The sequence below is a fragment of the Crotalus tigris genome, unplaced genomic scaffold (genome assembly GCF_016545835.1).
Source record: "Crotalus tigris isolate CLP2741 ecotype Arizona unplaced genomic scaffold, ASM1654583v1 scf7180000018173.423308, whole genome shotgun sequence".
Lineage (NCBI taxonomy): Eukaryota > Metazoa > Chordata > Lepidosauria > Squamata > Viperidae > Crotalus > Crotalus tigris.
Genome location: NW_024096865.1, coordinates 184975 through 198897, shown reverse-complemented (window position 1 = coordinate 198897; position 13923 = coordinate 184975). Strand labels below are relative to the sequence as shown.

The 13923-nt window shown below is 39.8% G+C and overlaps 1 protein-coding gene across 1 annotated transcript in view; it reads right to left on the bottom strand.

The window, feature by feature from the left end:
• NHEJ1 (non-homologous end joining factor 1) overlaps positions 1–13923 on the bottom strand; it is a 96422-nt gene that overhangs the window by 75685 nt on the left and 6814 nt on the right. The gene's annotated exons all lie outside the window — the stretch shown is intronic.

Sequence of the window (13923 nt, the reverse complement as noted above, 5' to 3'; positions counted from 1 at the left end):
AAGAGGTTTATACTGTATGTTTAAAATAATCATGTTTTATATTCAGACTGTACTATATAAAATCGCATAAAGTTTTCACATAACTTAAACACCTTTAGCGCCTTTCTTCAAGTGCAAAAATCAGAATTTTGCAGATTTGGAAACTAAGAAAAGTCAGAGCTAATATTTTGAGGCTACACTTTAAATCAACGAATAAATACTCTAATGTCATCAAAATTGTGACATCAATGACCTCTCAATGTATGACTGAGTACACAGTGCAAGAGAAAATATAAATCAACTATCAGCTATGCAGAATTGTTTAAAGGCAAAGCTAAGAAGCCCTTCATGCCACAGCCCATGGGCCAGGCTCATCTGCTCATCTGGTGGGACTCTGGAAGTACCTCTTTACTGATCTGCAAAGATCAAAAACTTGACTCTTCCCTGAGGCACTGAAATGTCAAGTGAACCATTAATATGTGGTGATGTATGTAAAATGAATTTTGATCCTGGCACTGTAGATGTTTGTATATCTTCCTTTGTGAAATTTTTATTTTATGGATTTATGCTATTTGTATTTCTTTGCCTGCTTTTAATGTTATTAGCGACCCAGAGTTGCTTTTGAGTGGGTGGTCAAATAAACTGAGTTAAACAAACAAACAAACAATAGATAAATAAATAATAGAAGTTTAGATCATTCTTTGCGTAACCGTCTTCATTTGTACAATCTGCTTTCAAATGTATTTATTGGATTCATAAGGCTACCCATGTCCACCACTCTATGCAGCATACATTAATAAAATCAAAACAAAAACCAATCGTATCAACATGTCATAAAAAAAAATGACATGCCGATATCATATAATTGGGGCTTATCAACACACATTCTCCTCCCATATATGGGCTCACCTATCATTTTGGGGAGCCAGTTTGATATACTGGTGAAAGTGCTGATGTAGAAACCAGGAAAGTGTGAATTCTAGGCTTCTCTTAGGTATGAAAGCTGGCTGGGTGGCTCTCTCTGCCTAATCCACCTCCCAAAGTTATTGTTGTAACAATATAGGAGGCAGGACAATTAGGTGTATTCATCACCTTGAGTTATATATAAAAAAGGCAGGATAAAATAATAATTATGTTGTTATTAAACAACATCTACCTATTCCAGGTGCTTGGGAGGACTCAATAGCAGGGCAAAAATTCCAAATCCAGTCTAAACTCTGTGACCAACCATAATACTTATAACCTTCTGACTAGTCCAGAAGGATATCAGAGACAGTGGTGCTGAAACCTCTGAGAAATCAAGGCGGGCCCGGATGGATGCATTCTTCTCATGCTCTGGGAGATATTCCAACCATACAAATATATAATATAGGTGAGAGGACATGTAGATATGATAGCTAAAAAGACATATATACAAAATGCACAGTTGGGTAATAAATTATTCCACAAAACATTTTATCCGAAACAGTGTCAAGCTTTCAATTTTTCTGTAACTCTTCATCAGGCAGGATGTTACCAAAATTAAAAAAATATGCCACGGATTCTCAAGATGGTACTTGAATATTCATGCATTCCCCTAACAACATCCACAATGAAATAAACAATGGCATTCCCACTATTGCAAACCCAGAGGATTTGCCTGCAGGTTAGCCAGTCTACACAAACACGTTAATAATATTACCCATTGGTGAGTAAAAAGAAGGAGAAGATTCAGGAACCTCCTTTCTTAATGCTATTCTTCCATGTGTCTGAATATATGCTATGCCCTGAAAGGAAGGTGAAGCTCTGCACAAGGGCAAGTGTGCGGAAGCTGTTCACATCCCCTGGCCTGAGGCTGCCGGGTGAGGAACAGGGCAACATCAGGGTCGACGGGTTATCGGATGATAACAAGGCAGTACAACCCAAGCACGCAACTTCCAGCAATGCAAGGCTGCTTCCTTTGTTTTGGAAAACAAGCACAAGAACGAGACCTTTTCTGGAATGTCGTTGCCATGCCAAAAAGGTCCCCCAACTGGACCAGCACAAGCAGAAGGCTATTCTCCTCTAAGCCCCTTCCCTGTGCATACATAAAGATAGGGGAGCTTGTAAAGATGAAAAGGTGTAAAGGAAAAAGGTGTAAAGCACATTTCTGTTCTTGAATTCTGAAAGAAGCAAAATGAAGGGGCTGTAAAAAGAACTCCAGACTAGAAACATCCTATTGCAGAGCATTAGGGCGCTCACCATCTGTGCTCCTGAAGATCTGCATATATTACAAAACATTAAAGACTCGGTAGGTGGTTGATGGGAAGAAAGCCATCTAAAAATACCAAAGATCAGTTAATAAGGTTGACTGCAAGCATTTGAAAATATTTCAGTAATAAGGAGAGGCAAATACCATTTTTAGACCGTATTAACATAAACTGTCAATGAAATGACACACACACAGTGAACTGTGTGTTTCTGGTAGAGTGTGAGTTGCATTGGTTACCAGTTTGTTTACAGTCCAATTGAAGGTGCTGGTATGGACCTTTAAAGCCCTATATGGCATGGAACCAGGTTATTTGAGGAACTGCCTTTCCCTGATTTCATCTGCCCATCCCACTAGATCTCACTGAATGGGTAAGTTATAAGTTCCGACATCTACAGGGCTACCTTTGGTGGGTTTTAGGCAATGGGCCCTTTCTGCTGTAGCACCAGTATTGTGAAATCTTCTCTCGCCAGGATAAGGTTGGCCTCATCATTCCTCAGTTTCCAAAGGCCCCTAAATACCTGGTTATGCCAGCAGGCTTGGGAACCCTGGGGATGGGTGAAATCATGAGGTGGCTCTCTTATTATTAACCTCCCTCAATTTATTATTCTCTCTCGTCTCCTAGCTTTGCATCTATAATTTTTAATTCTTTTTAATAATTACTATAACTCATGATTGTCTTATTTCCTCTTTTTACTGGATTGTTGTATGCTGCCCAAACGCACATTTCTTGAGATGGGCATCCATATACATTTAATTAATAAATAAAAGCACAAAAGGTAGCCTTGCTTTACTTAGAATGCTATGTCTACCATTGGCCACCAGACTATGAGGAACTGAAGGTCTTTTTTGTTAATCTAAATCTAAATCTACCTCTAAATCCAAATCCAAGTCCAAATCCAAACCTAAACCTAAATGATAGATTGCTTCTTTTCAGCATGCTCCATATGTAATAATGTAGGTTGATTTACCATTGCTGCTCATCAAGTATTTCCTGCTATATAGGAAAGCATACTAGAAGACACTAGTTAAGTGACATTGGACAGTTTCAATTACCATTGGCCAAACTGGCTTCCTCCAGATATAATTCTGGCTTCCCAGAATTCTCAGCCAAGAAAAGATTTGTGGTCCCACGTCATCCGAAGAGAACTTGGCTAGAGAAGGGGGTGTTTTTGATGCTGTGACAATTTAAATACATTGTATTTAAATTAATACTATCTTATTATTTGCTTCTGAGAGTACATTAGATTTGGACGGTATTGTGTTACTATTAGCTGTACCTTGAAGTAATTCTGGAAAAAAAAGATTAGTCAGAAATATCAATAACCGAAACACAGATGGCTGTTTTACTGTATCAAGCTATAGATTTCTACTGTTCTTTATGGCTTTATATTCATTGCACTAAACCAGGGGTAGGCAACCTTGGCTCTTTTATGACTTGTGGACTTCAACTCCCAGAATTCCTGAGCCAGTCTGGGAGTTGAAGTCCACAAGTCATAAAAGAGCCAAGGTTGCCTACCCCTCCACTAAACAGATGGCAGATCCCCCCCCAAAAAAAAGTTGTGAGCTGAAATTTAAAAAAAAAAGAATTCTAATTTTCAGTAATAGCTTAGACCAGTGGCCAGCGGGCTAATCTTCCTTTGAGAGTATTGCCCTGGTATAAAATAAAGGTTTCATATTTAGGTTGAAAAAGTCAAGACAATCACTAGATGGTTTGAAAAGAAATACAGAACTTTGTTGTCATCTATTGGTCATCAGGATTTCTGCAGCCCAGATCGGATAATCCTAAAATAAGACCCATGGATAAAAATTTATGGTTTAAATCTGACAATTAATTTCTTCTGCCTACATATTATTAAAAAACTTCAACCATTTAAAGCATTTGAGAAAAATTCAATTACATCTAAATGCATTCTTTAAAAGTTTGCTGACACTGTTTTCTGAAATTGAATTGATGTCCTTTCATAAAACACAACAATGAGGTTTATACTAAGTTGTAGTTAGCTGGTTGGAGCCATATTTTATTGAACCAGCCACAGTGGCTGGATCCATACATTATGCTGTCCTAACCCATATTGTAGTTTATGAAAATTTAAAATACGACGTTATTCAGAGACTCTAATGCAAATAAATAACATTTTGATTACAGGAATATTCTCCTATTTGTTTAAGAACTAAATGAAATAGAAAATGAGACTTCACAAAGCAATTATTTAAACTAGACTTTTAGAAGACGCTTTAAGTCTATCTGTTAGATCTTCGAGACCTCCCAAAATTCTTGATATAAGGATTGCAGGTCAAAGCAGACTTAAAGATCTCTGACTATTTATCCAAACTATTACCTAGTCTTCCAATCTTTTGGGGCAGACAGATCCCCATGAACCTTATCCAGCACTGAGAGCACAAATGTACAGGTTAGCAGACCAGAGTAGTGCAACTTAAATCCCTCATCCAACACATACATACAGGTTCTTTGCCCTGCCTCAAATTCTGCCTAAATGTTCACTGAAGCTGCAGCCTCCATGAGGCAGAGATCAGATCACTGCTCTTGCACAATTCTTGCACCGTTTGGGGAAAGGAGGAACGTAATAAGAAAATAAGATGCATAAGGGAAGCAGTAATTACTGTGTGGTCGACAAGAAGCTGCTTCCTCAGGACCGTTATTATGTGGCTAAATTTAACACCCCATTCCAAGAGGGGAGCATAGTAGCCGCCCGCCGGCTCCTGCTACCTTCCCCCCTCACCCGTGCCTGCTGAATGGCAGCCAAGAAAGCCATAAAGCAGGTCAGCTGGGTTTTTAATAGACTATTTACCAAGATGCTGTTTTTACTGCCGAGGTTTTGCTCTTTTTATCTTCCATTTTTATTCCCTTGCTCATGAACAGACTAGGCTGTATTTTCTGGTTTGGTCTTTCTTTCTTTTTCTCCCACTCACTTGATCTCTATTTTCAGGATTCTAAATTTATATGGTACATGTCTCCCCCCCCCCAACTTTATTTTTCTGGTAAATATTTGCCAAGACCTTGCCAGAGATCATCCAATTGACAAGCCCCTCGTCCCCACAAAACGTCAGCTGGAGAAGAAGCGAATCTCATTAGCACTGGCCATGAAAAGAGGCCATAGAGATGGGGCATGTCTCTGAACTTTCCACTTGAAGATATATGTTTAGCCATGAGTGCTGTACATAGAATGGGACAGTCTAGGCATATGCAGATTGGCAGAATAATAGCTGTTTCATTCAGCTAAAGGAGTTGAGAAGAAGGCCTCTGCGGGATGAGGCTAGTGTTTCTCCAATATTCTCCTGTGTGGGATTGGAGCTTGGAAAAGCTCTCCCTACACTGAGTCTCTTTTATCCCAGGTAGAAAAACCACAGAAGTTCTGGGGACCCAAATGTGAATCTCCATATATCTCAACAAATCCCAAACAGCAATCTGAAAGACAAAACCTTTCAGATAGTTGCCAATGATTGAAATAAATCTAGATCAGGAGAGCTTAAAGTTAAGAAAATTTTGTCATTAGTAGAAGACAACCACTAGATCTAATCTTGGAGGACAAAATACCCCAATTGCCCTCTCGGTAGGCAATCTTTCTCAAAATGCTATCATTTAGGTGATGCTTTTAGCAAGTAAAACAGCACATATGAGCTTGAAAAATTAACACTATAATTTTCAAGCTTATCAGAAACCAGTGGTTTAAAACACTATAAAAAAACTAAACAAAATATTTCAGACATTTAGGACAAATTGACTTCCCCAATTAAAGAGGCTGATGAAAGCAGTTTGGGTGATAAATCCATTAGTTAAGGAATAAAATCCAAGGAATGGATAATGAAAAAGTCACAATATTTAAAATAATTATTATTTGGAAAATCCGTATCATATAGCTTTTTTCCCTATTATTATATTACAGTGTATCTAATTGGAACAACAACACTTATGTAATTAAGGGTCTCTTCATACATCTTAGGGAGGTATCTATAGAGTGCGGTGGCTCATGAGGTTAGGATGCCGGATTGACAATTTGCAAGTCCACATTCAAAGCCTGAGTGCTGCTGTTTGATGGGGTGTCATGTTCCTGTCATTCACTCCAGCTCTTGCCAACCTAGCAGTTCGAAAGTGTGCAAATGTGAGTAGGTAAATAGATACCACTTTGGTTGGCCCATTAATGGGGATATGAAAGGAGCCCCCAACTGGGCGTCCCCCAGGCAACGGTTATGTCACTGGCCGATCCTTTCACCGTGGAAATGCTTCAGTGCTTCTGACATGCAAGTATAGTACAGCATAGGGAGGTGTGTCTATATATACATAAATATAGATACAACAGATACATAGATATTAAAGTGAATATGAAACTACAGTAGCACCTCAAAATAGGCATATAACCCAAGTGCCACATACATTTCTTCAAGCAAATTAATTATCACCTAGGCAGTAGTTTCCCTTGCTCTCCTTGAAACTGTTTATCCTGTGAAGCCAACCCTTCAGAGATATGGAATACACCTGATTCGATGCACTAACATGACTGAAGACAATGGCCAAAATAGGTTTCCAGGCCAATGAGAAAGGTAACATTTAGCTCAGCTTTAAGAGTCAAGGGAAGCTCAGATGTAGATATTTGGTCATTTTTAAACTTCAAAGTGAAGATAACAGGCAACAAAAAGAAAGAATGAGGCATAAGCTGATTCTCTCTCTTTTGTTTTTCTTATTGTCTTAGTGTATTTCCATGCATCATTTTTTTATCAGTACAAGTAATCCTAATTTAACTACCACAATTAGGATTGGCAATTCCCAGTTGTTAAGCAAGACATGGCCAAGACTTACAATTTTACTGCTGGCTCTTCCAGTGACCTTGCTTGTTGGAAGCCAGCTGTGAAGCATGCAAATGACTATCATGTGACCATGGGTCATTGTCACAGTCATAAACCACCCACCAGATTTAAAATGCTTGAATCTTCATCATTAGGCCATAGGGATACTGCAACATGTGCAATAACTGGTCACAAAGATATTTTTTCAGAGCCAGCATAACTTTAGTCACTAAACAGGTCAGTCATTAAGCAAAGACTAACTGTATTATGGTTAACATCCTCCAGAGCTGGAAATGGTCCATGGCTTTATAGTAGCAGCAGAGACCCTTGTAAATCAAGAAATGGGGAGCTGATTAGTGAGTAAGAGAAAGCAAAGAATGGATTCTCCAAAGGGGTAGAGAACTACCAAAGTGTATTCTCCCTAGTTTCTTGAGCATTCAGAAATGGGGTTTGAAATTTAAAAAAAAAAAAGACTTTTTGGAGCCTAAGCAGTCCAAAGTAACATTCAAAATATAATGCCTAATGAAGGAGGTTTAAAAAGTTTTAGATTTTGAAGCTTGCTCTCCTCCTCTCTCCCCAGCAGCCTCAATAAACTTTCCAGCCACATCTGTGAATATATAAGCAGCTCCTTAGCTCTGGCATCCTTTCTTCCCCCCCAAGGAAGAATTTCCATCTTGAGGAACCAGCTCTCTTTTCTGCCTAAGCAATCAGTTTAGTCAAGGCCAAGGAGAATAGAAGCATGGGGGAGTTTGCTAGAACAGGCCTGATAAGGGTAATGCAGCAGGTGCTTTCCTGTGTAGGGATATTCATGCAATATTTATTGATCTTTAGCATCTCCTTCAACCGTCTTCTCCAATCTTCCACCTACCTCAGTGGTGGCGAACCTATAGCACGCGTGCCAGAGGCAGCACTCAGAGACCTCTCTGTGGGCATGCATGCCATGCCCCGGAGATGGCAACCATCCCTCTTCAACCAGCTGCTCACTAACTCATCGAGATCCCACGTAGCCAGATGCATCCCGGCATGACTGGTTTCCCTCCCCCCCGTCCCATCCCTCCTGGGCTCGCATGCTCTCCTTTTCCCGGGCACGACCCACTGCATCGGCTCTTCAGATGTCGGCCGGTCATCCAGCTCAGAGGCGGCTTCTCTGAACTGCTGGTGGCCGGCTGCGGAACCCCAGAGTGTACTGGTCGAGGGGCCGGCAGGCTGTGGCTGCTGATGGACACCATCGGCCCCCATGCGCTTGCTGGCCTCTGTGTGCGGGGGCCGATGGTGTCAGGCAGTAATCACTCCGGCCCCTGCCTCGCCTTGCCCTGCAACAATGGCACCCCTGCCCTGCCTCACCCCACAGCACGAGCCTCTTGCCCACTGCCCCACCTGCCAGAGACCCCCTGGATCTCCCCCAACCCTGCCCGGGCCCCACAGGCATCCCTCCCCACGAGTAACATCGAGGTGACCACGCCCATCTTGGCCACATCCACCCAGTCTGCCATGACCATAACAGCCATGCCCACCCAGTGGGCCATGCCCACCTGGCACCTGGTGATAAATAAGTGGGTTTTGGGTTGCAGTTTGGGCACTCAGTCTCTAAAAGGTTTGCCATCGCTGACCTACCTGTTCCTCCCTCTGAGTAGCCTTTATGCTTAGCAGGCAACAAGTCTGCACACATTCACATTCCACTAATGTGGTTTACTCAAAGAGAGGCTATTGTTTTTTCACCACAATTGGCTTTCTCAGAGAGCCTAGGAAGGTTCCGCTATGAAACATCTGACGCAGGCCCCATCAAGAAAGGAAAAGAGCAAGGTATCTCTTCTATAGTAGCCTTGGGATCATCCCATCCAGAAACAATGCATAGTTTATAATGTCCCATTATGTAAAAATCATATTTAATTTTGAATTCATCTGGGAAAAAGAATATACGGTAATTGGTATTTATGATCTCATGCAATAAAGTACAATAAAAGAGTTGCTGAGAAGTTCCTAATCTGGCTGGGATGCTGCAACACATCTGGAAGACACCAAATTGGGAAAGACTCTCTTAATCAAATAAGCATAAAAATAAACATGGATTAAATATAATCTACCCGCTGATTTTACAGAGGTCATTCAAAAGGGAAGGGAGGTGGAGATTCGTCTTCTGACTGGCATCAGCAACACTTAAGAAAAAAGACGCCTGAATTTTGTTTACGGTCTGCCTTGGAAAAAGGGAAGATGAGGCACTACTATCCTATAGTTTGGGATAGGGACAGAAGGGCTCAAACACAAATGCCCCAATCCATCCTATAAGAAACACCACCATAGTATCCCATTCAGATGCTTATTCCTGTGACACGTGCCGTACTTTTAAGAATTGATCCCACAGAAAGGAACCCAGTTGTAGCAGAAATGTATCCCAACACCACAGCCAATAAGAGCTTTGTTGCTCTGGCCAGTGGGGCTTGTTCTCAAGCCTGTGGTCTGGCTCTATTTCGGGGACTGTTGTGCCCAGTATGGTTTCAGCAACATGCATCCCAGCTGACTCATAAGCCAGGATAAACTCTTTGTGGTTGCTATATTGAACCAACTCGCCCCTCACCTGATTCTGCTAAAATCAATAAATAAATACAGTGGTTCACTCTCTGACAGATGCCTCATTAGCAAACAGGTAGGAGGGACAGAAATGCCAGCTAAGTAGGAACACGAATCCATACAAATAAAATTAGTTTGGCAGTCCTGAACTTGATTACTGTGAAGATAATACTTCTCTTTGAACAAGATTACACAGTCACAAGGATTGTCGCTCCCTCCATTTCTCTCTCAGGGCTATCCTATACTTTTTATCTAAGGTTCTATTTCAAACTAATGGTTTCAAGGAAATGGAAAGATTATAAAGAGCATTATGCATTTTGCCCTTAAAAGAAACTGTTAAAAGTTATAATAAAATTGTACAGCTGCTAGCAATCATGTGCATTAATATGATGAACAGGAATTAGGCAAGACCATATTCCATGATAACTTATATAATTTAACTCTCTTTTTTGAGACTTCACCAAACATTGATTGGATAATTTCAAATTACCGTAATTCATAGTCCATGTTCTGTATGCTGGGGAAGAACTAGCAATCTATTCAATATTGAACAGCCTTTTATGTTACTCAGTCTCTAACTTCATGAGTTCTAAAACAACAAAATGAAAGAAAACAAAAATAGAAAAGTATTAACTTTGGCCCCATTCACATAGTAGTTGGTTTAATATATTTACCTCCAGTCTGTGAGAAGGCAGCAAAGTATGGAAGCATAAGATACTTCACCTACATTACAAGCAGGTGCACTGTCCTAACAATTTCTGCAGGACAGGTTAATTGATGGATCACTAGGCCAGCAAGAAAACCATTCACCAATTCTAATGTACCCAAGGTTTGGGGAAACACACATTTTGAGGGCTAGAGTAGCAGATTTAGCCACCTGATGCAACCTTCATATAAATACGAGTATCACTCTAGTAATCTTAGTCCAACTTGCTTGGTAGATCCACATAGGAAAAAACAGGGGCCTGACAGGCAAAAGCAGTCCTTATCTAGGACATTCTCTAATAATCTGGAAGCTGCTGCAGCAATAGCTAACTGGTAGACCAAGATCTATCTGACAAGCAAGCCATTTTAAAGAAGATCTGGTTTAATTTCTTGAATGATAGCAGGTAGATTAAGCAATATCTAAACCAGAGGCGTCAAACTCGCGATGTCACGTGACATGTTGCGACGTATCGCAACTTTTTTTCCATTGCCGGCAATGGGGTGGGCATGGTTTTGTTGTGATATATCCGGCCCATCGGCCGGCAGTTTGACACCCCTGATCTAAATAGTAAACCAGAGCCTCTCTGACAAGCAGGTTATTTTATAGAGATCCTGGTCTACCACTTTCTCCAGTGATCTTGGTGCTGTTTTAGTAATAGAAGGCAGACCAGGACCTCTCTAAAGCACACTTTTTGCCTTCTCTAATAAAATTCTTCCTGAATTGTGTCACATATGATCATTGATTCAAAGTGGAGATGTATACTGAAATCCTATCCCTTATGCAGAGATCCTGGCCTACCACTTACATGGTATCCTATACTGTATTTGGTAAATGCTTACCATGTTCAAGGAAAGTTTTAAAGGGGAGAATTATAAAGATAAATAATCATCCACAAAACATTCCAAAATGTATAGTATAGATTGAAAGATACCACGTTTCTTCTATGTGAGTTAGCTCTAAAGCAGCCACATGAAAAAGCAAGAATTTTTATATAATGAATACCTCTCCTTTTCAGGTTTCTGCTATAAAATGTGCTACATTGACTAACCTGTTAAAATGGCATCAGATGTTTCTGGGAAGGGACAGTAGAATGATAGAAGTTAGGTCTGAGGCAACACCACTATAATAGGGGTGTTTCATTTATTCATCTTATTACTCTAGCCACCCATCTGGGTGGCATACAATAAAAAATTAAAAGTAATTACAGGTAGTGCTCAACTTACAACAGTTCATCTAGTGACCATTTGAAGTTACTATGTCACTGAAAAAATGTCACTGAAAAAGTGACTTATGACTATTTTTCATACTTATGGCCATTGCAGCATCTTCATGATCATGTGATCAAGATTTGAATGCTTGGCAACGGATTCATATTTATGACAGTTGCAGTATCTCCAGTTCATGTGAACACCTTTTGTGACCTTCTAACAAGCAAAGTCAAGAGAGAAGCCAGATTCACTTAACAACCAGGTTATTAACTGCAATGATTCGCTTAACAACTGTGGCAAGAAAAGTCATAAAATGGGGCAAAACACACTTAACAAATGTCTCACTTAGCAACATAAATTTTGGGCTCAATTATGGTCATAAGTTGTGGACTACCTGTATATAAAAACAAACAACAAAATGTTAATATTATAATTAAAGGCAAGGAGAGATCAACAGATATTAACAATTGTGGGGCCACCTCAATAACTCACCATTCCCTTGTTTCTCTTCAAAAAAAGTATAGTCTATACAATTTTTATTCTTCAGCTAGCTTATGCTATGACATTCTGTCAAATGTAGATTTTATTTCAGTCTATATTCCTACCCTGAATAAAAAAACTTTTCCCAAACAAGCACTTCCCCATGTGTATTAAGATTACGTTCCTAGAATTCTCAATCATCGTTAGGCCAAAAACATCACTTTCTCTACCTCAGCATTCCAAAGTAGGTCTTCCTAGTTCCTGCTGCACAGTCCCTATGTAGTTACCAAGACATGCAAATATACCTTATGTCTAGACCACCCCAGGCCCAACCAAGAAAACCCCTCCTCCCAACAGTCTTTCAAATTGTGCTAATAGTACCTTTGACCCAGAATTTACTGACGTCAGAGGTAGATGGCCCACACTCTCATAGATGGCCCACTTTTTATCAAGAGTGACAGGCAAATTGGGGAACCGCCTGTTTGTTTATCTTCCTCTTCAGCGTTGTTTATTTTGATGGTACATCCTTCTGGTCCAACCCAGATTGACCTTTCACCTTTCCACATCCTGTTTGCTGGAGCAAACTGTGCAAGGATGGGCAGATGTGTAGCAAAGCCAGGACCACAGTACTTAAAAATATTTTGGGCAATTTTTCCAGGAGACAGGCAATATTTAAATCTGTTATACCTAAGCAACTTGCAATATATGGCTATTTTGTCTCTTAACTAAGGACGAAGTAAGCTTTCAGTCCAGGGTCCTATGAGCACAAGAGCTCCTCATGACCATACTTATGACTACTGATAAATCCTACAATACAAACTCTAATGTCCAGGGAAAATCTTCTACAGAACAACTCAATAAGGTGACAATTGTCTAGCCTGGTACAGACATCTCATAGATTAAATTTCCCCAACATGGAGCCCTTTAAATGTACTGATATAGCCCCATAATTCCCTGAATGTGTGGCCTATGTTGCTTGGAGATGATAAGTATAGTCATCTAAAAGCATCAGGATGGAGAAAGTGGTCATACATGTATGTAATTGTTAAAAGCTAGATGCTTTCAATCAAAATCCTACAAAGAAAACAATTACAAATTTATCTTCCCTTTTAAAAATACATTGGGTATTACATATCCCATTTTTACTGTGTCATAACTCCTACAAAGCTGAAGAGAAATTCTCAAAGTAAAATCTCAAGTGGCCTTTTAAAAATCTTCTTGAATCTGAACACGGCTCTTTTGCGTAATATTTAACATACATGAAAATATAGTCACATCCGCACATTCCTGTTCTGAAGGGTGATTATTCCTATAGGATTCCTCTCACTTTTATTCTGATCTGAGGAGCATCTTCAATTTGTCTTTAGTTTTCTCAAAGCTTGTCACTGCAACAAATCTAGCACTGAATAGTACATCAATTGAGTATGATACTGGCTCATTTTATACATCATGGCTGCTTTAAACATGGTTTCTTGAACAAGCCACAGTGCAGCTTGGTTCATACCACATGCTAAACCATAAAAATTTATAAACTACAACTTTTGGCTTCATGCAATATACCATATAAAGCAAATTATAGCTTAAACGTATTCCATGAACCAGGCCATCAATAGACAGTATCATTCCTGAGTTTCTGACAGGAATCTTTACTTGGAGATGTTGATGATTAAGCAGAAATGTTTTACACACATCTTACTTTCCACTGAGCTATGGCTACTGAATTACCAAGAACAATTCTCTGGTTGCCACCAACTAGAACAATTTATTGAGAAGAATTTTCAACAATTTGGCAATCAGATACATTCTGCATAATCTGAGGACCACCAATTTGAAATAGCCCCACCAGGCAAACCGAAAATCTAGGAACTACATAGAAACCTTTTCTATGAGGAGGAAGGGAGTCATCCTATACACATTAATTGCTTTCAGATTTGCTGATTACATTGTAC